Here is a 10,570-nt window from a genome sequence, read left to right on the forward strand (position 1 = left end):
GTTTATTTAAGTTGGACATGGTACCCGAATGAAGCGAAGAAATCTCAGAGTATCTAGCCTATGGTTTTTCGTAGGAAATACCTTTAAACAAGGATAAAATGCAGCATCTTATCAAGTTGGCTATGCCTTATAAATCGATTGTGGGAGAACTATATAGACTGGGAAAAGATAATGTGCTTAGACGGTGCGTTAGAGAGGATGAGTTCGTTTTCACCATATTGGAAGAGGCTCATTCAGGGATAGCAGGCGGGCATTTTGCTGGAGAAATCACAGCTCAAAAGTTCTTCAAGTAGGACTATGGTGGCCTACGTTATTCAAGGAAGCCATAGAACTTGCCAAAATATGCAAAGAATGCCAACGCTTTGCTATCCCACAACAAAAGGACATGATGCCACTCACTCCTATTATTGTAAGATAACCATTTGAGAAATGGGGGATAGATTTTGTGGGACCAATTAATTCAACGGCACATTCATCCCAAGCCCGATACATAATCGTGGCCCACAGACTATTTCACGGAGTGGGCGGAAGCCAGAGCCTCAAAGAGAGCTAATGCGTGAACAACTACAAAATTCTTATACGAGCAAATCATCTCAATGTTCGGCTGCCCATTAGAATTAGTGAGTGATCATGGCTCACATTTTATCAATGAGGTGATTGATCATTTCCTTGCAAGATTCTTAGTGATCCATCAAAAATCATCACCTTATTATCCACAGGCCAATGGTCAATGTGAGATCCCTGTTCCCACCGCGCAACGGATTCGGGGTGCTAGCAGCGGAAGTAGCACATCAAGTGCGGGCCAGGGTCCGACACTCGGGGCCTCGTCCACGGATATCCGGACAAGAGACTAATCCGTCGGTTTTTCCAAAACCGAACCTGGAAAAACTTCCTTTACCCGGAAAGCACGGACGATTCCACCAGGACAACTTTTTACTCTAACGTAGTCAAAACCATTACTGATCAAACTGATCCGACTGCACCTATAAAGGTACTCGATCAGATCAAGGAAGAAACTTGCACTTGGATCATTGGGATCAACGCTTTTTTCCCCATCAAGAGGCACAGCCATTGATTCCTATCCATAGAACAATTACTATCCGCGATTTACTTCATCTATCATAATAACAGAAATTGAGTCTCGGTTTACAGATCCATCAGTCCAGCCTAACCCCATCCAGTCCCATGGGTTAGCCAACCTCCCAACCACTGTAGTGATGGGATCTAATTAAGAATTTGGTTAGGTTTTGTCCCGGGTACCAAGGAAAAGAGTTCCAAGGTCCCCTACTAGCCGGAAGTTCATGCAAACATAAAACTAGTCACACCACTTACACACCCAATATGAAATTGCCTTTTCTTAGCATCACCTAACTTTAAAACAATCCTTTAATGAAACCATTATGTCACTGATGACAATCCTCATAGTCTCTGGTTGAAACCATTATGACAATCCTCATAGTCTCTGGTTGAAACCATTATGACAATCCTCATAGTCTCTCGTTGAATCCTTATTTCCAGTCATTCATTCATCGGTATACTTATGGCATCATTGGCAACCAAAACGCTCACCACCTATTCACTCAGGGGCCTTTTCCATAGTTCCTAGCTCATAGTAACCGGCAATATATTCATATAACAGAATGGAATCTCCGTGGAAGATCAGCAAGATCAACCCACAAATCCATATAAAAGAGCCATGGACTCATCCATTGAGGACCAGCAAGGTCAATCAACCAGATCCATGCCCGGTTTCAGAAAACAACTCTTACTCCTTGTTCCAATATCTTTCACGACGCACGTGTGGGTATCTTCGGCGACCCAGAGCCCGAGCACCGTATAGTCAGCACCCTCTAGGATCCTTCGGTCGCAGGTGACCTAGCGCTTCACTCATAGGCCGCTTCCTTGGTCCCTAATCCACCGTACCGGAAGCTCACCTTTAAATCGAACCGAGGCTGGTCAAGACCTCGGCCGGCCTTGCTACGCGAGACGTCCTCCATTGACTCTCCGTCAACAGTTGCAACTTTATCAGTTCGGTCTTCATGACCTTAATCCTTAAGACGGTCAAAATGCTTCCCCAACATTCTTGACATAAAACAGTCATTTACAAACAGTCACAAAATACAGTTTCTATAACGAACTCTCGTCTTTCCACATTATCCACTCTCAGACCACATTACTTATTCCCTATTCCATTCAATGTGTACTCATTCTCATCCATTCACTCATGTAGACTACACATTATTTCACATACACATTCACATTCATTATTCTACATACATATCCATGTTCGTACGTCCACATCATACATCCAATTTCACATTCATACATATGCATCTACATGCATTCATACATCCACATTATACATACATCCAATTTCACATTCATACATACGCATCTACATGCATACATCTATTTTCACATCCTCATTCACATATCCACATTCACATACATACATCTACATCCGAATCTACATCCATACATCCACATCCACATCTTCATTCACATTCACATCTATACATCCACATCTACATACATACATCCATTTTCACATCCTCATTCATACATCCACATCCACATACATACATACATCCGTATCTACATCCATACATCCATACTACATCCATTCTCCCCCTAACACATCCCATATACATCTTATCGCATCAGATACACTCTCTACCTCGTCCCATACACATCTTAACACATCCTAACTCATCTTAACACATTCTATCACATCTCATACACCTCTTATCATATCCTATCACATCTCATACACATCTTATCACATCTTTTCACATCTCATACACCTCTTATTACATCCTATCACTTCCCATACGCATCTTATCACATCTTATCACATCTCATACACCTCTTATCACATCCTATCACTTCCCATACGCATCTTATCACATATTATCACATCTCATTTAAAAATCAATCTTTTATGCATCTTCCTATGCATAAATTCATTTTAAATGAAAATGACACTTTTGAATTAAAATTCCATCTCTTATGCATCTTCCTATGGATAAACTCAATTTAGATGAGAATTGACACTTTTGAATTAAAATTCCATCTTTTATGCATCTTCCTATGCATAAATTCAATTTGGATGAGAATAACACTTTTGAATTGAAATTCCATTCTTTTATGCATCTTCCTATGCATAAATTCAATTTAGATGAGAATGATACTTTGAATTCAAAAATCAATCTTTTATGCATCTTCTTATGCATAAAATCCATTTATGATGAAAATCACACTTTTAGTATAAAAAGAATATCTTTTATGCATACCTCTATTCATGAAATCCAATATGATAAAAGTCACACTTTTACAATAAAATAATCAACTTTTATGCATCTCTCTATGCATGAAATCCAAATATGATAAAAGTCACACTTTTATAATAAAATAATCAACTTTTATGCATACCTCTATGCATGAAATCCAAATATGATAAAAGTCACACTTTTATAACAAAATAATCAACTTTTATGCATACCTCTATGCATGAAATCCAAATATGATAAAAGTCACACTTTTATAATAAAATAATCAACTTTTATGCATACATCTATGCTTGAAATCCAAATATGATAAAAGTCACACTTTTATAATAAAATAATCAACTTTCATGCATACCTCTATGCATGAAATCCAAATATGATAAAAGTCACACTTTTATAATAAAATAATCAACTTTTATGCATACATCTATGCATGAAATCCAAATATGATAAAAGTAACACTTTTATAATAAAATAATAAACTCTTATGCATACTTCTATGCATGAAATTCAATTGAGATACAAGTAACACTTTTATAATAAAATAATCAACTTTTATGCATACCTCTATGCAGGAAATCCAAATATGATAAAAGTAATTCTTTTATAATAAAATAATCAACTTTTATGCATACCTCTATGCATGAAATCCAAATATGATAAAAATAACACTTTTATAATAAAATAATCATCTTTTATGCATACATCTATGCATGAAATTCAATTATGCTAAAAGTAACACTTTTACATTAAAATAATAATCTTTTATGCATACCTCTATGCATGAAATCTAATTATGATAAAAGTAACACTTTTATGTTAAAATAATAATCTATTATGCATACCTCTATGCATGAAAATCAATTATGCATAATATAAAAATCAATTTCTCTATGATTACAATGAATATCTTCAATTAATCTAGGATGATAATTCCTAGAATATGGTAGGAAGTCCTCTTTTTATGCTTTGAATGAAATTATTTTATGCGTAATTTTTATAAAAATTTTACCATAGCTCCGCTACTATGACTGATAAATCTCAATTTTTTCTAAGGGATAAAGCTTATCATTAAGGAAATAATTAGAATGGTCTCTAATTGAATCATCAATCCATAATGGATTGAATCATCAATATACATAAACTAAAAGTATAGAAAAAAGCCATTAATTTGGCCTCAAGCATAGCTTAATCTTGGATTAAGGAAAAGCTTTATGAAAAGCTTCATTTGGATTGAAAATGGGTCATGAGTATGACCATTTCTTGAGTGAGAGAGAGAAATTACATAAAAACCATTAGAATTAAGCATAAATGAAAACTTATGTAATTCTTAACTATTATTAATCAATTAACTTCAATAGCATTCATCAAATTATGTAACTCTTCACTACCATTCATCAATTAACTTCAATAGCATTCAAAAACCATTCCAATTAAGCTTCTCAAGCTTGAGAGGGGTTGAGAAGAGAGAAACATTGAGAAATTATAGAAAATGATCAAAATTCACTAATTACCTTACAAATTGCTTGATTCTTTGTTCACGGTAGAGGCCCCAAACCAATCAATTGGTTAAGTATGTTGATGGAGCCACTAATGGGGATTGAAGAAAGAGGGAAGCTCCAAAAACTAGTGAATTATTAATGAATTCACAGTTCTTGGCTTAGGTGGAGTAGAGTAACGATGCATAAACACTATATATTTTTCAACAAGGGGGAGGCTTCTATTTATGGGAAAAATTGAGCTCCTAACCAAACAAACTGATTCTAGAATTTTCTAAATCAGTTTGGTCAATTTTTGACCATTTTTAGGTCAGTTAAGCTAACTTTTTGGAACTAGACTTTCCTTTAAAGAACTCCCCTTCCTTACATATGTGTCAAAATAGAATCATTATACCCAAAATATCTCATATTTTTAATATTGCTCATAGTTTTTTACTAATAAACCTTGTACATTTTCAACTCTTCATCTTATGTGAAATATGCACCTCCTTTAAAGAACTCCCTTCCTTACATATGTGTCAAAATGGGATCATTATACTCAAAATATCTCATATTTTTAATATTGCTCATAGTTTTTTACTAATAAACCTTGTACATTTTCAACTCTTCATCTTATGTGAGCATTTACTCATTTTTGGATACCCAAAATATCTCATATTTTTGATATTACTCATAGTTTCTTACTACATAGTCAACTCTTCATCTTATGTGAGCATTTACTCATTTTTGGGTATCTTCTTTTACAAATTGGATTTATCTCCTCCTTACACATGGATTGATGCTATTGGCCCAAAGGAACCTTAATTGGACCATAATCTAAAATTTCTAAAAATCTAGACCCTTAGGCTAAGGTTCTTTATACCCATTTCCAATTAATTCCAATTGCACATTGGAAAGTTCTTTTTGAATTTCTGTTTAAGAGGAACTTATTTCAATAAGATGAGATAATTTTTTATCCAAAAATATTAAAAATCTGAATATTCTCTCTCTAGAATATTTTCTCTCTCTAGGTTAAACGGTTAGAAACAAGTCTTTTATATTTCTGAAGAGGGATTGATTACAGGGGAAGATGCTGGACATTTTGAGAGGTTGGGGAGGAATCTTACATTCTCTCCCACTTGAAAAACGCGAGATGCCCTCATCTCGCAAACTGGGGGTAATTTCGCAAGATGCACAAGTATGAGACTGAGAGAAAATTTTTAATTAAGATTAATCACTAATTAAAAAAGTCTCAAAGAGAGTAAGGGTCAAGACAAGAATAAGATTTAAACTTTATTCATTCTTGGAACATATACAATAAAGATAGAAGAACTCTTTACACTTCCATAAGCCCGGGGTCCATCATATGATCACAAAAGCAGCACTCACAAGCTGCGCACGTATAAGGTAACTCATCTATGGGAATAATTCTGTTGGTTATTGCCGCACCTATCTCAGTGGTATGAGGTGATTTAACAAAAGGACCTCTAAGAGGCAAGCTAAAAATGGGGTAAAGGCATATCTTCTGATGAGGAAGAAAACACGCCAGTAAGAAGACCCGCTCAGGAAATCCACCATGCCTTGATCTCATCACGCAGTAGTATCGGGGACCCAAACCCAAGCTTCAATAACCATAGCCAAGCGGACATTGTTACGGAAGTGCTGTCGCCCCCACGGTGTTACCCTAGTTATATCTCGACAGGTCCGCCATTTGGTCTGAGCTACAGAAGTTCCCAAGTGAGGGAAAAGTGAGCGCTCATACAGTTCTATAAAATCCTTCTTCACAGACTCGCTTGCATCTTGAAGGTGAGAAATCATCATGGATAAAACCAATTCCTGCTGCCAAGCCATAAAGGAGATTAAGAAAGAAAGGAGATCGATGGAAGTAGGATTACCGTGAGTGACAAGTAAGCATTACGATTTATATAAAGGAAGGAGCTAGCGTAACCTAGAAGCCAACGGGGTATCTTGCCACACTAAAGTTTTATCGTCTTTCCATGATTTAGTTTTGGCACATATTCCTATAGAAGGCTTACATGAGATACATTATGAACTATGAGATGAGGAGATAAAAGAAGCTCGTAGGCTAAGTCACCTACTTTCTTTGGTCCACAATAATTGGGGGATAATTTCTTATACTTCCTAAGAGATAAAGAACTTCTTTTGGGCCGTACTCGAATGAAGACCAAAACCTTGATATCCAAACACCGATTTTCACTTCTGAACTCATTGTTTTGAATCCCTAAAACAGGTGGGACTCCTGAGAAGTATTCTAGGGAAAGAGTCTTCCTTTTTTAAACAGAATCTTTCTTTTATTTTAGAGAGGGAATAATTATAAGATCAAAAAGGGAGATTCTTACTCCTGTATACCTCAAAGGCTGGGGGAGGAATCTTACATTCTACCCCACTTAAAAGGTGCAAGATGTCCTCATCTAGCAAGTAGAGGACAACTCTTTTGCTTAAGATCCAATTTATTCTGGGGTTCCTTATATTCCGGTCAACCCAACAGAATATGGGGATAAATATCCCTTATATAGAACTCATCATTAAATAACAATTCATTCAGATCATATCATTCATATCTTTAACACGATAATGATCCATTAGACCAAAAAATTTCCTTCTGAACATTCCTCCACACGGGAATTTTAGTTAAGCAAGTTCTCAATTTGTCATCCCTTAACTTGATCTACCATCTCAAGTATTAACAGTAGCAATTTGACAGCACAATCCACTAATCTCATAGTGATTTGCTGAATCATTTTCATCATTTATCATTACGGGGACTCGTCCCAATCATTCACATTGTGGTTTCGCTCAATTTATTACATTTCAATCCATTTTCAGGGATCATCCTTTTTCAATCAGAATCCAAATCAACTCTTCAATTCTCAAACAGAATTCAAAAATTATATCAACCACATTCGAAATCATCATCTGGATAGCATTAATGCTTATAGTTTCAAGTCTTGGATTTACTCGTATATACTGCCGGTAAAGAGCTGCAGTTATACCCTCGGTATATACGGATAGTCATGAAACTCGAAACTATAAGGTAAATACCATCATGTCTAGGCCTCAAGCAAGTCAAATCTTTCATATAATTGTGGTACTTCCATTTAAAGACCCAATTACTAATTTACGAAATTAGTTTGAATATCAATTTGTATGAATTATATCACACAATTATAACCTTTTTGTGCTACTTGATAAATTTTTGACATATTTGGCTTTTCAGTTGATCTTTATTAGCCAATTCGCACTGATACCAACTGTGAGATCCCTGTTCCCATCGCGCAACGGATTCGGGATGCTAGCAGCGGAAGTAGCACATCAAGCGCACATCAAGCGCGGGCCAGGGTCCCACACTCGGGGCCTCGTCCCACGGATATCCGGACAAGAGACTAATCCGTCGGTTTTTCCAAAACCGAACCTGGAAAAACTTCCTTTACCCAGAAAGCTTGGACGATTCCACCAGGATAACTTTTTACTCTAACGTAGTCAAGACCATTACTGATCAAACTGATCCGACTGCACCTATAAAGGTACTCGATCAGATCAAGGAAGAAACTTGCACTTGGATCATTGGGATCAACGCTTTTTTCCCCATCAAGAGGCACAGCCGTTGATTCCTATCCATAGAACAATTACTATCCAGGATTTACTTCATCTATCGTAATAACAGAAATTGAGTCTTGGTTTACGGATCCATCAGTCCAACCTAACCCCATCCAGTCCCATGGGTTAGCCAACCTCCCAACCACTGTAGTGATGGGATCCAATTAAGAATTTGGTTAGGTTTTGTCCCGGGTACCAAGGAAAAGAGTTCCAAGGTCCCCTAGCCGGAAGTTCATGCAAACATAAAACTAGTCACACCACTTACACACCTAATATGAAATTGCCTTTTCTTAGCATCACCTAACTTTAAAACAATCCTTTATTGAAACCATTATGTCACTAATGACAATCCTCATAGTCTCTGGCTGAAACCATTATGACAATCCTCATAGTCTCTGGTTGAATCCTTATTTCCAGTCATTCATTCACCCATCGGTATACTTATGGCATCATTGGCAACCAAAACGCTCACCACCTGTTCACTCAGGGGCCTTTTCCATAGTTCCTAGCTCATAGTAACCGGCAATATATTCATATAACAGAATGGAATCTCCGTGGAAGATCAGCAAGATCAACCCACAGATCCATATAAAAGAGCCATGGACTCATCCGTTGAGGACCAGCAAGGTCAATCAACCAGATCCATGCCCGGTTTCAGAAAACAACTCTTACTCCTTGTTCCAATATCTTTCACGACGCACGTGTGGGTATCTTCGGTGACCCAGAGCCCGAGCACCGTATGGTCAGCACCCTCTAGGATCCTTCACAGGTAACCTAGCGCTTCACTCATAGGCCGCTTCCTTGGTCCCTAATCCACCGTACCGGAAGCTCACCATTTAAATGGAACCGAGGCTGGTCAAGACCTCGGCCGACCTTGCTACGCGAGATGTCCTCCATTGACTCTTCGTCAGCAGTTGTAACTTTATCAGTTCGGTCTTCATGACCTTAATCCTTAAGACGGTCAAAATGCTTCCCCAGCATTCTTGACATAAAACAGTCATTTACAAACAGTCACAAAATACAGTTTCTATAACGAACTCTCGTCTTTCCACATTATCCACTCTCGGACCACATTACTTATTCCCTATTCCATTCAATGTGTACTCATTCTCATCCATTCACTCATGTAGACTACACATTATTTCACATACACATTCACATTCATTATTCTACATACATATCCATGTTCGTACGTCCACATCATACATCCAATTTCACATTCATACATACGCATCTACATGCATTCATACTGTGACGTGAAAAATTAATATCTTTCATTATCAATTTTGTGCATATTTTGATGGTTTCTCAATGGTAATAAGGTGGAAGCTTGTCCAAGAAGATTGCGGCGCTCACAATGGAATAACGGCGTGGTGATGCGGCGGCTTGGCGGCTACCCCGATAACAGCATTCTATCTTCAAATATAATGGTTTTACTTGATTTAGGGTGCACACATTGTAAATGCCACAAGTATGCTTGATAAATACTTTGGTATGGTAGATAGGCTAGTGATGTGGAAAATAAAAGTGGGCCTTCATGCTCACATGGATTTTAATTGTATTATTAATATGGTATTCACCATAAGGCTACAAGTTGGGGAGTGTGGAAGGCATGTGGAGGAGTGTGTGTAGGTGCATAATTGGGAAAGATTCTTCTAGAATGCCTACATGGAAGAGGAGAATTCCGCCATGTGTAAGTGGGATCTCCACCTACATGCCACTTAGGCTTGGCTATTATCTTATCACACTCTCAAAGTCAAAAAGTCTTCAATTTAATAATCAATAGAAGACTTAGCCTAAGAGGACAATTGATGGTGACATCTACCCTTATGTCACTGAAGGGTTGAAGATTTCTATGTTGTAATTTGTAACAATGGAAGAGAGGGTGATTCTCCACCTATAAAAGGAGCCCTCCTCTCCCTTTCAAATAAAGGAATGAGCCTCCTCAATTGAGCATTTTGTGTCATTGCCATTCTCTTATCTTTCAAACCCTTATTCAAACACTCTCTTTACATGTGAATGTCTCATTTAGCATTAGCTCCTCATGCTTAACCCAATTTTGGACCTCTTTGATGATTCATGATAAGTGGGATAAGGAGTTATTATCTTGGCAGGCTTGTGACTTCTCAAGGTAGCCCTTGCCTTATTGCCGCCCTCCTTTGGAGGTACCAATGGTTTTAGCGGTAA

Source organism: Cibotium barometz, chromosome 33 (assembly GCF_041138505.1).
Source record: "Cibotium barometz isolate CiBa-2024 chromosome 33, ASM4113850v1, whole genome shotgun sequence".
Lineage (NCBI taxonomy): Eukaryota > Viridiplantae > Streptophyta > Polypodiopsida > Cyatheales > Cibotiaceae > Cibotium > Cibotium barometz.